This window comes from Bos javanicus, chromosome 1 (genome assembly GCF_032452875.1).
Source record: "Bos javanicus breed banteng chromosome 1, ARS-OSU_banteng_1.0, whole genome shotgun sequence".
Taxonomy (NCBI): Eukaryota; Metazoa; Chordata; class Mammalia; order Artiodactyla; family Bovidae; genus Bos; species Bos javanicus.
The window spans coordinates 81,346,033-81,360,770 of record NC_083868.1 but is presented as its reverse complement, the minus strand read 5'-3'; positions in this window follow the sequence as shown (position 1 = coordinate 81,360,770).

Genomic DNA, 14,738 nt, shown 5'->3' with positions numbered 1-14,738 from the left:
CCAAAAGGCACACAAAGACAACTTCTCCTGTGTTGTCCTCCATGAGAGTGTCTATCAATCACATTGTCTGTGTGGCTGTGTTGCCCAAGGGAAAAATTCCTCTAATAGGGACCCTCCTGGATGCCTGTGAATTACCCAGCCCCAAACGCAGCACCTGTGGCTTAGCAGGAGGTCACTAAAAATGAATGACTATGTGAAGGTGCGAGTGACTTCTTGTGTAAGTGTGCTCAGCCATGTCCGACTCTTTGTGACCCCATGGACTGTAGCCTGCCAGACTCCTCTGTCCATACTGTATTCTAGGCAAGAATACTGGAGTGGGTTGCCATTTCCTTCTCCAGGGGATCTTCCCAACTCAGGGATCGAACCTGCAGCTCCTGAGTTGGCAGGTGGATTCTTTTTTAAATTAATTAATTTTTTAATTGAAGGATAATTGCTTTACAGAATTTCGTTGTTTTCTGTCAAACCTCAACATGAATCAGCCATCAGATCAGATCAGATCAGTGGCTCAGTCGTGTCCAACTCTTTGCGACCCCATGAATCGCAGCATGCCAGGCCTCCCTGTCCATCACCAACTCCCAGAGTTCTCTGAGACTCACGTCCATCGAGTCAGTGATGCCATCCAGCCATCTTATCCTCTGTCATCCCCTTCTCCTCTTGCCCCCAATCCCTCCCAGCATCAGAGTCTTTTCCAGTGAGTCAACTCTTCACATGAGGTGGCCAAAGTACTGGAGTTTCAGCTTTAGCATCATTCCTTCCAAAGAACACCCAGGGCTGATCTCCTTCAGAATGAACTGGTTGGATCTCCTTGCAGTCCAAGGGACTCTCAAGAGTCTTCTCCAACACCACAGTTCAAAAGCATCAATTCTTTGGCGCTCAGCCTTCTTCACAGTCCAACTCTCACATCCATACATGACCACAGGAAAAACCATAGCCTTGACTAGACAGACATTTGTTGGCAAAGTAATGTCTCTGCTTTTGAATATGCTATATATATATATCCTCCCCCTCTTGAATCTCCCTCCCATCTTCCACCTCTCTAGGTTGATGTAGAGCCCCTATTTGAGTTTCCTGAGACATACAGCAAATTCCCTGTTGGCTATCTCTTTTATATATGGTAATGTAAGTTTCCATGTTACTCTCTCCATACATCTCACACTCTCTACCCCTCTCCCCATGTACATAAGTCTGTTCTCTATGTCTTTCTCCATTGCTGCCCTGCAAATACATTCTTTGGTACCATCTTTCATATATTTTGTATATATGTGTTAGTATATGATATTTGTTTTTCTCTTTCTGACTTACTTCACTCTGTATAATAGGCTCTAGGTTCATCCACCTCATTAGAACTGACTCAAATGCATCCCTTTTTATGGCTGAGTAATATTTTGTTGTGTATATGTACCACAACTTCTTTATCCATTCATCTGTCGATGGACAACTAGGTTTCTTCCATGTTCTATCTATTGTAAATAGCGCTGGCAGTTGGATTCTTTACCACTGAGCCACCTCTACTGCAGACCAAAGCCCTGTGCTCAAGAAAGGGGGTGCCTGAGTTACCCTCTCTTCATGGATTTGTTTCATGCATGGCCAGCTTCAGCCTGCCTACTTGGTGGCGAAGAACGAGGAGTAGATGACCTGGGCTCTGTGATAGCTCAGAGTGTGGGCTGAGGGAGGCCCTGCATTTTCTTAGCAGCAGCACCTGGGCCCTGGGACGCTGGGTTTCCTTTTATCCAGATCTGGGGTGGCATGGAGCGTGGTGGGAACCTTATCTTGGCCCTTAGCAACCCAGAGCAAATCATGTTCCTGAATACCCCAATCTCCCATTTGTATTTTGAAAGTCCAGACCTTGTTTAGAAGGAGGGGAATCGACATCCTTATCAACTTGTTCAACCCAGATGCTCCCCGACAGGCACCCCCTTGCCCACTGGGTGGGCAATCTTGAACAACTTGGAAGAACCACATTCCTTTTCTCCTTGGGCCTCAGTGTGGCCAGCTTCCTGGGATAAACCCCCCAGGGCACCTTGTCTGTCTCCTTTAGGCACCCAAGAATGATGAACATTTCAGCCTGACCACTGAGGAATTTCCTTTACCAGGTAGCATCCTGGTTGGGAGGATTTCATGTACCCTTTGACTTGAACTGCTTTTGAAATCTTTCCTCACTCTCCTTGCTCCTTTCTCCATAACCTAATTGCTTTGGATATTTATCTGGGTTTCATCTGGACCTTCCCACCTAGGAATATTCATCTTGAACTGGAAACTGACCTCAGGGCCTGTCCCGACAGGGTAGTCTCAGCTATAGCAGTATATCAAAACTAAATATGGTTTTCCTCTTCCTCCCTGTATGTTAAATTTCCTTCAAAGACAAGATGTAATTTCTCCTTACGGAATCCATGTTTTACCCTTTCCAACCCACACATCCTGACTGGAATGAGGGCAGCATTCATTTACAACTGTGTGTACACCTTGCAAATGTAAATGGTAACGAGGTAATCCATATGGTAATAGCTCTATAGACTCCTGTCTGGAAGCAGTTTTTGATTTATTCAAAGATTTTCAGTGGGTTAAATTACCTCCCCCTGCTCCCCAGATTCATTGCCTTCACTTGCAGTTACTAAGTTATACCTGTACTCTTTGCCTGGTGAATCAAGGGTGGACATGAAGTTAAATGCCCATTTCCTAGCTCACCTCCATCACTACTAACTGACACAGGCTGGGACCTGGGACCCTTCCCTGCCGTGCTTGCACTTGGACAAATGTCTTTTATAGCAACAACATACAAGGAAACCATAAGAGACTAAAAATAATTGCGTGCATACGTGGTTGGGGCAAATTTTGGACAGCAAAATACAAAAAGACCACCCCCACCCCCCGCCCCACTTGCCACTTCTGAAGAGCTGGGAGCAAAAAGAGGATGTCGGGAGCAAAAAAGCAGGGTACTGTGCATGCCCCCTGCACTCAATATCACCAAAGTGAAGTGAAGTCGCTCAGTCGTGTCCGACTCTTTGCGACCCTATGGACTGTAGCCTACCAGACTTCTCTGTCCATGGGATTTTCCAGGCAAGAATACTGGAGTGGGTTGCCATTTCCTTCTCCAGGGTATCTTCCCGACCCAGGGATTGAACCCAGGTAATGCAAGCAGACGCTTTACGGACAAAATACGTAGGCCACACCTTTGGCCTGACCCCTGAATCCACCCCTACCCTCACCCCATGTAAGGAAACAGCTTGTCCATGTTAGGGAATGAACAAGGGAGCCTGCTACTTGTTTTTGCTACTGGTTTTTCTCCTCTTCTGCTGCAGCAGGGGCCCCAGTCAAGCCTTGTCTGAATTTCTTGTCTGACCTCTAGTAGAAGTAATATTAGTTGCTCAGTTGTATCCGACTCTTTGGAACCTCATGGACTTTAGCCCACCAGGGATTCTGTCTGTGGGATTCCCCAGGCAAACATACTGGAGTGGGTTGTCATTTCCTTCTCCATGTCTGATCGCTAGTCAATTTCTATTGATTAGGAAAGGCCAAGAACCCTGGTCGCCATCATAACTACGTGACTGTCATCAGACCATTTCAATTCTCTGTACTCTAGTCTCCTTGAAAAAATGGGAATCACAGCTCCCGACTCATAGAGCTGTTGGATTGTTCAGTGAGAGCATGAGTGAATATCCAGTGCCTAGTAGGTGTGGGCAGTGGACCTGCGTGTCCCTCATGGCTCTGCCACTTGCTAAGTGGGTGACTTTGAGCAACCTCAACCTTGCTGAGACACAGTCATATCATTCGTAGAATAGAGAGGATCATGCAAATCTTAAGATTTCTGAGGAGGGATAAATATTCAAAAAGCACCTAACAATGCCTGGCATAGAGTGAAAACACACTACATCTTCTCCCTCCCCTCTTCTCTGTATGAATGCAGGCACTAGGTGCTAACCTTTCGTGACCATTACTGATGCTTTCAGTATCTGCCCCCCTACCCCACGACCTCAGTAAATTAAAGAGTTCCCAACATTTTACTTCTCAGTGTATTATTTCCTCTTTTGTAGATTTCACTTAGTATTTTCTTAACTACTTGTCTCTGATGTCTAGTGTTTTTTCTTCATGGATTTCTAGAGGAACTAAAGGAGTTCTGTTGGGTCTCAGGACAGGGCAGAAAGCCTTCATGAAGGCTGTGCAATGGGACCTTGCAGAATGCAGCGGGGTTCAAAGATCATAGCATGACAAAGGCACAAATGTGTCTGTGTGTGTGATATGTTGGAAAAGGGGCATCGTGTGTTCGAAGCAGTGGTTTGTAAAGTCACCCAGTGTCCTGGCTTACAGCAAACATAATTTTCTTAGCAGACCATGAAGATTAAAAAAAAAAAAGACCATCATAAAAGTACATGAGACATAATTCTATCACATGAACCAATGACAATTTTATTAGCAGAAAATGGAAATTTATTTTATGTGTACATATAAAACCACAAGCATGAGCACATGTCTGTGAAATAAACAAGCTGTTAAAGACACGTGATGGGCTGCTCCTGAGGCTTTTCCATGAATTTTCACCAGGGACTTGTTTTTTCATTTTGCCATCTGTAGGCTCTCACTAGCGCTAGGCAGAGCTGCTGGTGCCAAAGGTTTAACAGAAGTTGATGGGAGAAAACTTAACATGGGGGAAAATTGTATCTTTGAGCACAGTTTGGACAAGACTCCATTATTCTATTTTAGTAAAGGAACATTTCTTTCCACTGGATGGGACTTTGGAAGGCCACTGATGTGCAGCCTGCCAGATGGGAGGGCTGGGCTGGATGCTGGGGTGGGTGGTAGGGCGGGTGGGGGAGGTGGAGGTCAGAGAAAGATGAGTTTGGAGAGGGTTGAGTAGGGATTGTGTCTTGGAGATCTAAGGAGTCTGGATCTGATTCCTTGAGCAAGAGGGAACCAGGGGAAGTTCTGGAGTAAGGGAGGGACAAGTGGAAAGAACTGCAGAATATCAATCAAAATGGGTGAAGGGTGGCTTCAAGTGCCTCAGAGCAGAGAGGTGAGAGAAAAACTGTGCAGTTTCCAGATGAAAATATAAGGTCAGCAAAGCGTCTGTTAGGTGCCTTCTCATCCTAGGTCAGATCACCCCGAAGTGCAAATAAACAGGACAGAGTCCACAGTCAGGATGGGGAAGGCTGTCTATGGGCTGCTAGTGTTCTGAGAGCCTCAGAATGATTGGCATCAACCCAGCATGTCCTGCTGCTGCTGCGGCTTTCTGCCTCTGCTGGCTGGCAGAGAAGTGGGGAGAACCGGTCTAAATTCTTTCAGTGAGTGAGTGACTAAGCTCACAGCAGGCTGGGGAGGAGGCTCAGGCTTGCTTGTCTCCCACCCCCACCTCCTTTCCACCCCCCACACACCAGAGATTTCTTTCAGGAGCTCTTCATCAAGCCTGGCCATGAATGGTAGAGGTCAGTTCAAACTATTTTCCACCCAAGTCCATGGTTGACAAGTAACAGATTCCTGCATGTTGTTACATTTGTTATTTTAAAAGACTTGGTACATTATTACTTGGAAGGGAGTAGGATCGGAAGTAGAAGTTGTTCTTTTTAACAGGCAAGCATTAATATCTATCGTGATACTCAAAAAATTTTTTTAAATTTATGGCCTAATTCCAATCAGAATTTTCAGATATTTAATACATTTTTGTAGTTTCTCCCAAGTTTTAAATTTTTAAAATCACACTTCTTAAAATTTTAAAAATATTTCAGACTATAAAATCATTATATATGCATAGTGTACTATTGCATGCATGCGTGCTAAGTCACTTCAGTCATGTCTGAATCTTCGTGACCCCATGGACTATAGCCCTCCAGGCTCCTCTGTCCATGGGATTCTCTGGGCAAGAATACTGGAGTGGGTTGCCATTTCCTTCTCCAATAGTGTACAATTAGGAAAATACAAAAACCAAAAATGAACAGGCACCCATAATTCTATAAATGAATACTGTTGACGTTTAAACATATTTCTTCCCTGTCTTTTTTTGGGGGGGAGGTCTGTTTTGTATATTAGAGATATTTTTTAAACATAACTTTTAATTTGCCTAGCATTATATCATAGACATGTACCCCAGGGCATTAAACACTCTCCATGAGTTCCATTTTAAAGGTTTGTCTAATATACCTTCTTACAGCTATAACATCTACTTAATTCCCTGCTATTGGATATTAGGCTGTTTCCAGTTTTTTGAAGTTAAAAACAGCACTAGCATGAACAATGTGTGTGTGTGCATTAGTGTAGATCAGACTGTTGGAGATCTGGCTAGACTTCGTTGCTTATTTCAGATGAGGGTCAAAGGCTCCCTTTCATTGTGAATGACAGCTGTCAGGCAAAGGGAGGACTGCGTCAGAGGCATCCATCTGGCTCCTGGGAGAGGCAGTAAGACTCAGAGCATTGGGGTGTTGTCAACACATCACTTTGTAATGGGGGAATGTAAAAGACAGTTTTCAAAAGAAATATAGAGATTTTCAAAAAGTCTGAATTTTTGAAATTCAGTTTGAATTGATCAGGTTATTATTGTGTAGCTTTTAAATTGTATTACATATATTAAAAGATAGAGAATTTAATGAATAGAGAATAACAGTTGCTTTGAAAAACAACTGGTAGGAATAGGCAGACCTTGGCTTTTGTGCAGACTGGCTCCCTTGGTGAAGTGGTCGCCTGGGAAGGAGCTTTAAAGTCAGCAAATTGGACTTCTGACTTGAGCTGGGCTATCTCAGGCAAGTTGCTTGGCCTCTCTGAGTCTCAGATTCTCCACTTACAAAATGAGGTGGATGAGGACACCATCAAGGCTCACCTGCAGTTTGTTGAAAGGATTTGAACACCAAGTAAGGGGAGGGAAATGGTAGCTGAGTTGTGCCCTAAGGAGTGGCTGAGGCGTGATCAGCCCAGAATTCTAAATAGATATGCCTATCTCCAGGATAGCCAATCTAGAAGATTCACACTTACAAGACATGGAAATGAAGGGGGTATTCTGGGTTATATTTTCAGAGTCCACTGCTGCTGCGTTGCTTCAGTCGTGCCCTACTCTGTGGGACCCCGTAGACGGCAGCCCACCAGGCTCCTCTGTCCATGGGACTTTCCAGGCAAGAGCACTGGAGTGGGATGCCATTGCCTTATCCGCTGCAGGGGTCTTAAATGATCTCTCTTCAGGTGTTTAATAAATGGTTTAATTTGCACACATTAGGTTTCCTTAACTGATAGTTCAATGCTGTGCTTCCCCACCCCCACCTCCCAGCCTGTAATAGGGGCAGGGCTGGCTAAGAGAACACTGAAGCATCGCATTCCTCGGTCAGACACTTTAAAACCCTGCAATCAAACCTGAGGCCGTATTCGGAAACAACTGTATCGTATGACAGCTTATTATGGAAGGTTCTGAACTTCTAAGAATTCCTTAGTAGGAAACAAACAAACTACAAAGATCTCTTTCGAATTTTCTGTCAGGAGGAATTTTTTATTTTTCTGATGTTTCCAACTGTGCTGCATCTTTGCTAAAATATAGGTACACAGATACAGGGCACATGATGCTTGGGTGGGCAGAAGGATAGTTCCAGCAGACCGGAGAGCTGGAGAGAGTTTTGGTCAACTCCCACACATTCCTGGGAGGTAGATTTCTCCATTAGCTCACCATGGACATCAAGTAGAGGTTTCTGGTGTGTGTGTGTTGGTGTGGTTTCAGATCACAGGCACTTCTGAATCTGTAGAATGTTAGGAAAGAAAATGTTGATCACCGATCACGTCTAGGATGCTGATACCCCCCCTCCCCCACCCCCAGAAGTTTCATTGAGAGCTATTCCAAGGAGAATTTATCACCCTGGCTTCATCTCCTCTCTCTGGGGAGGAAAGAGTTACACTTTTCCTGTTCCCTGCCTGGCCATTTTATTTTCACAGTTCTTTGAAGTGGCCTCAGAAAGCTAAGTGTCATACTGAAGGCTCTGTGTATCTTTGCAACAGATTAGAACATATTCACATTTTATGTGTTCCCAGAGCAAATATTTCCTTTGGAATGAAACCGAGGCAGCGGAACAGGATCAGGCAGGACCGGCCACCAAAAACAGAACCCCCGGCCCCCAGGGCCTACATGGTGGTTCTCCCCTATCTGCTCACTTAGGCCAGAGAGACCCACATTGATTCACTGATTCATTCAGAAATAATCACTGAGTCTCAGCCATGAACCAAGTACTGTGCAGGTTACAGAAATAAACAGAGAAACAGATCCTGTCCTCAAGGGTTCATAGTCAAGTAGGGGAGATAAGAGGTGTTTGCGTATGAATGACTCTTAAGTCTTCAGAACTGGGGAGATCAAACATTCTGAGGTGGGTCATTATTCTGTGTGTGTGTGTGTGTGTGTGTGTGTGTAAGGGTGGGGGGACTAGCAGAAGGTGTGTGGTACACTCAGTTGTGATGCGTATGTGCCTCTATGCGTGGGGGTGGTGGTGTTCAGTTGCTCAGTCAGATCCGACTCTTTGCAGCCCTGAGTGTGTGCATGTTAACAGGAGTAAGCATATTAAATGGTGGTGGTAAACGTGGGTGTGAATGTGGTCGTGGAGGGGGTGTGTGTGTGATAGCGGCAGAGTGTGTGTGTGTATTGATCATGGTGGTGGTGGAAATGAGGCAGGGAAGACTTAGGCAAAGGAGGACGGGTAGGAAAAAGATGGGGTGTGTGTGTGTGCGCGCGCACACATACGCACACGGGGTTCCCTGTGGAGGGTGGTTGTAGGAGAGGGAGAGCGAAGGCCTACAGGCAAGTGCAGATGGAGGAGGGGGCCCAGCGGGCAGGGAACTGTGCCAGCAAGGCATGCAGGTGGGACAACTCTGGCTCGGTGGGGCGGGGGGCATGTACAAGGGGAGGGTGGGTGGTAAGAGTTAAGCTAGGATGGAGTGTTTAACTTTGATAAGTGTTTTCGGATCAAGACAAAGGCCGTTTGGCATTCACCAGCTGTCCCTCTTCTTAGGTTCCTGCCACGACCTTGGGTAAAACGAGCTTTTTCTTTCCCTGAGGGTCAGACCCAGCAAGAAGTCAGGCTCCTGTCCGATGCTCTCAGCGTTGACTGGGCCCCTTCTCTACCTGTGCTGTGGTATCAGGTGTGTTTCTCAGTTTCCAGCCTCCTGAGGTCTTAGGGTGGTGAAGGTGGATTCGACTGGGCAAATGCCTGAGTGAAGGTCGGAAGGACATGCTGTGTGTAAGCTACCTGCCAGCAGGGCATGGGGCTCTCCAGCACTCTCACAAGTCAGGGCTGCCCTGGCTGGATCTGCATTTTGTGGTGCTCTTTAAAGAACAAACAAGGAGGCAGATGGTAGGAGCTGGCTCCCTTTCTCAAATTTTGGTTTGCTTTTCATTACTTTCCCCTCTCTAGATAGGGTCAAAGCTGCTGCGTGATTAAACCTTGGCCAGATAAGAGTGTTTTATTTCCGTTTAATCAGACAAGGAAAAGAAACTAACATTGATAGAGAGTCTAATGTTTGCAAGATACATGTCCTCTTCACAGTTCTCTGAGAGGTAAATATTATCATCTTATTTTACAGGTAAGGAAATTAGGGCTAAGAGAAGTAGGGTAACTAACACAAAATGGCTCTGATAACATCTGTAGTGAGTTCCCCACTGCTGGTCTCCTCACTGAAGCTTGAATGCAATTCTGCTTGGCATTAAAGACCATGCTTTTTTCATAACACTTCCTAAAGTTTAGGAGGTAGCATGATATAGTGAGGGGATGGTGTATTTTATCATCAGATGGACATAGTTTCAAACCCAAGCTCTTCCCCGTACTGACTGGGTATGACAGCTTGAATTCCTCTCTTCCTTGCTTTCTTGGCAAATATTCGTCAAGGGTCTATTTTATTCACTCCAAGCACTGAGCTGGGAACATATCAGTGAACTGCACTGTCCCTGGCCTTCCAGAACTCCAGTCTGGTGGATCATGCAGACCATGAAGCAGGCAGTTGCGGTGTAGGTTGAGAAGTGCTCTGATGGGGAAGCACCAGATACTATGGGAGCTTCTCTGTCTGATATGGTAGCCACTGAGCCCAGGCTAGTTGCTGATGTAAATTAAATACTAGCTTTTGAAGACTTAATATGAAAAAACAATGTTAAGTAACTCATTTTTGGAGGACTTCCCTGGTGGCTCAGATGGTAAAGCGTCTGCCTACAATGCCGGCGACCCGGGTTCGATCCCTGGGTCAGGAAGATCCCCGGGAGAAGGAAATGGCAACCCACTCCAGTTCTCTTGCCTGGAAAATCCCATGGACGGAGGAGCGTGGTAGGCTACAGTCCATGGGGTGGCAAAGAGTCGGACATGACTGAGCGACTTCACTTCAACTCATTTTTATATGAGTACAGGTTGAAATTATAACATTTGAAATATGCTGAGTTAAATATTTGATTAAAGTTAATTTCACCTGTTCCTTTTTACTCCTTTTGTGTGCCTACTAGGAAATTTAAACTTACATATGTGGCTCACATTATAATTGTATTGAACAGCTCTAGTCTGGAAGAATAAAGACATGGATAATGTTTCCTATCTTAATGCAATGATCTGAGATCATTTATCATGTGACTGCCCCAGAAAGGCACACAAGAGTTGCTTAACTAGTAAGGGTTTCCTTTCCCACATCATCTAAGTGGTCACAGTGGAAGGTTGTTCTTTGTGGGGCCCTCAGTGCCCTGTGAAGAGGGTGTCAGGTGACAGCCACAGAGCCTCTTGTTTAGCCTCCTTGAGGATTCCTTAGTCTTGGGGTCCTACTTCTTGAGAGGTAGCTGTTGTAATCCTTTTCTCCTCCTCCCCCCACAAAACCCAGGACTGGAAATCAGGTGAAATAAACATTGCTTATTGCCATAACCCCTAGCCAATTTGCTTTCCTTTATTTTAGCAAAAGAAATTCATGAGCAATATCTGATGTTCAATATCTTCATTGAGTTGAAATAAAAAGAACTGTTGAATTAACAATAAAGTCTTTTCAACCTGGGCTTCACCTGCCAAACAGGAGACTTGGGTTCAATCTCTGGGTCAGGAAGATCCCCTGGAGAAGGAAATGGCAACCCACTCTAGTATTCTTGCCTGGGAAATTCCATGGACAGGTGGGCTACAGTCTATGGGGTCGCAAAGAGTCAGACACAACTTTCTACCTATTAGATTCACAGAACTGAGAAAGGTCTTGGAAGTGGACTAGTCTCACTGAGATGCCCGCCCCTCAAAGTGAGACTCTGATAGGCTGGGTGGCTTGCCTTGGTGTCAGGACCAGCCAAGGTGAATGGGACATGGAACGCACTCCCGCAAACCCCCTGTGGAACACACATATGCCACCTCACCTTGCCGATTCTAAGAGGCTTTCTTCCAGCTCCGCCCTCCCAAAGGCTTCTCTGGCACTTTGTCCTTTTCTGCTGCCTTTCCTCTCTGATGTGGTGTCTTCCTTTTAAGCTGAGGGGCAGTAGAAATGGGAGTCAAAAGATGGAGATAGGGTGAAGGTGGGAAGAAATTAACAAGACAAAATGGAACAGAAAAGATGATTTTGAATAGACACTAACAGATGATGTCAGGTAGACTTTCTTGGGCTAAACAGAGGTTCAAGCGAAAAGACAAACATGGGTGTGTTTGGAGGAGCATGGATTTGGCTTGAGCCTGGCAATGTGGCCTTGGAAAAACCTTAGTTTCTTCATTTTTAATCAACTTCACTGGCTTGTAGTGAAGAGTAAAAGGGACTGTGTTTCTGAAAGGACTTTGTGATCTGTGAAGCACTGCACCAGTGGTCATTATTAGCACGCATTAGAGGCTAGGAGAGGTTGGCTGTGAGAGCAAGATGAATTAGCAAGGTGGCACAGGTGCCAAAGAAAGCTAGCGTGGCATCCAGAGCAAGCATGCAGCTCTGTACTTGTCCACCCGATCCTGTGCTGTGCTCAGTTCTGGGAACCACAGTTTAGGAGGGACGTGGACAAACTGCTGTCATTCCAGAGAAAGCTGCAAGAATAGATTAGGGTCTGAGAGTCATGATCCTATATGAGGGATGACCCTATCTAAGGGTATGACCCATACAAGGGATGATTTAAGGATTTAGAGAATGTTTAGTTTGGAGGTGGAAAAAAAATCAGGACAGATGTTTCCGAACATCTGAAAGCTGTCCTGCAGAAGGGAGGAGAGATTTATTTTGTGTTTCTAGTGACCAAGTCAGGGCCCACCAACGGGAGTGAATGGCAGGCAGATATGGGTGCAAGAGGCACCTAAGGCTCAGAAAACCACTCTTCCTGGGAAGGTGGTGGGCCGCGCACCAGCAGAAGTCCTCAAGCAGAGGTGGCCGCATGCAGAGAGGTATGGTCCTGGGGAGTCCAGCTCTGGCTGGAGGGTAGGCTAAGTGTTCTCTGAGAGGCCTCTGATGCTGAGACCGTGACCATATCCATCTGATCTCACTGATCTTTCCTAGCTGCTTCTATCACCACTTCTTGCTGCTCTCTGACTTTTTATAAGTTTATTTGTTTTTGGCTGTGCTGGGTCTTTGTTGCTGTGCGGGCTTTTCTCTGCTTGGGCTGAGCAGGGGCTGCTCTCTAGTTCTGGTGCTTGGGCTTCTCACTGCAGCGGCTGCTCTTGTGGAGCACGGGCTCTAGGGAGTGTGGGCTTCAGTAGTGACGGCATGTGAGCTCAATAATTGTGGTTCCCAGGCTCTAGAGCACAGACTCAATACTTGTGATGCACAGGCTTAGTTGCTCTGTTGCGTGTGGGATCTTCCTGGACCAGGCAAACCTGTGTCTCCTGGACTGGCAGACAGATTCTTTACCACTGAGCCACCAGGGAAGCCCTGCTTTCTGACTTTTTCTCCCACTGTGAATGGTTTTAGGATTTTAGATTCAGAAATATGTCTGTAATAAGTGATAGTTTGGGTTAATGGAAAGTGGGAGGGAAGAACATTTAAAAACAAAGACAGAGATTCAAGAAAACTCTACAATAAGAGTTCAGTATTATAAATGACTTTCCATATTCATAATTTCAGTGTTTTGCTGATTTGGCAACTTCAAATTCTGTACCAGACGGGTTTTCTTGAATTCTTGCCTCTAGAAAAGCCATTTTCTTGAGGAAAATATTTTTCATGCATAGTTAGTGTTTCAGCTGGGAGGGTGATAGCTAAATCTCCCCAGAGTTGAGTGGGCAGCTGAGCTATTTCCAGAACTTTCTTCTGCCCTCAAGTAGCAATTACACATCTGTCTCAGTGGCCCCACCTCAAACATCCCAACCAACATTTCAGAAACCTCTACCTAGACTCAGGGGCACAAAATAGAACTCGGCAGATCCAGGTGGATGGGGAAGGGAATGGGTGGGAGTGAGTAACATTTTGGGAAGGCTCCCTGAGGTTAGAGTCCTTGCCCAGCCCTGAGGATGATGGCAGGGACATGGAGAAGACTTGAGGGTTCCAGGAGTGAGTTCTGGGGCTGTTGGAACCTTGTCAGTCAGTTGTGACAGAAAGAGCCTGGAGAGTAGACACTGATGGCTTTTTAAATACCAAGGAGTGGCCAGTCAGTCTGGGCTGGGCCACAAGGTGGGGCTGAGAAGGCCACAGGAGCCCGCCAGCAGTGGCCAAGTGCCCAGGGCCCCGCCCTCCGGGGCTGCTGCCCCACGGCAGGGCCCGGCCCCGAGGCTCCTGTGTTGGGCCCACACCTCCTTGCCCAGCCCCACCCGGGTACGACCCTGGACCCTTGTGGCTCAGGACAGCCTCCACCTAGAGCCTAGCTGAAGATCTTGTTTTTGGGGTCTAAATTCTGGGGTGAGGGGCAGCCTACCCTGATGTGAATCCATGGCCTCACTTCCTTTCGCCCTGTCAGTGAAGACCAGCTTTCTCTCTGGGACTCTTCTGTCTAAGGATGCTCTTCTTCAATCTCCTCCTAGAGTGGCCCTGCCCTCTAGCAGGTGTGGAACGGTGGTTCTCAAGCTTTCGGGGGCACAAAGATCTATCAATAGTCCCAGGTTATATGATGAAAATACATTGGAACTAGAGGTGGTGGTTGTACAACATTGTCATTGTACCAAATTCCACCCAAAAAACACTTAAAATGGTTCATTTTATATTATGTAAATTTCACTTCAGTAAAAATATTTCTCAAACAGACAAATGATGCCAGTTTATAAAATATCAGATTTCAGGGTCCCAGTCTCAGAGATCATGATTCAGGAGAATGTTTTTGATGTAAGCAGTCCATGGTTCATACTTGGAGAAACACTAGAGAAGAGAACATGAATCTGGGGGTATGCAAGAGACAGAACTAGGATACTTATGTGTTAATTACTGAGCAAGCTCATTCCTTTTTCTGTGCCTTTGTTTCCTCATCTACAAAATGCTAACCAATTCATAAGGGACTCTTCAGATGTCCGTGAGATTGTTTACATAAAACATCTAACAGGTGCTTATTTAACAGAATTTTTGGCTTCCTCTTTCCCTCCTTCAGTATCAGGCAAGTGGCACCTAGAGTTTCCATTCTTCCTGGTCCTGGCATTTCAGTGGTACCCACCTACCCTGGCAGTGCGTAACTGTGGAGAGGCTACAGAATAGTCTAGAGAACCATGCACATCTCCAGTGCTCCTCACTGACCAGACAATCCTGATTTCTCAAGGCATGGCATGGAAAAAACCTGCCAGGAGGTCAGAGGCCAGCCAGCTGTCATTTTTATTTACAGTAAACCACAGAATCAGACACACACACACACGGTATGCTATAGAACAAGTCCACGGCACTCTGGGCTGGCAGACAGGCAGGCT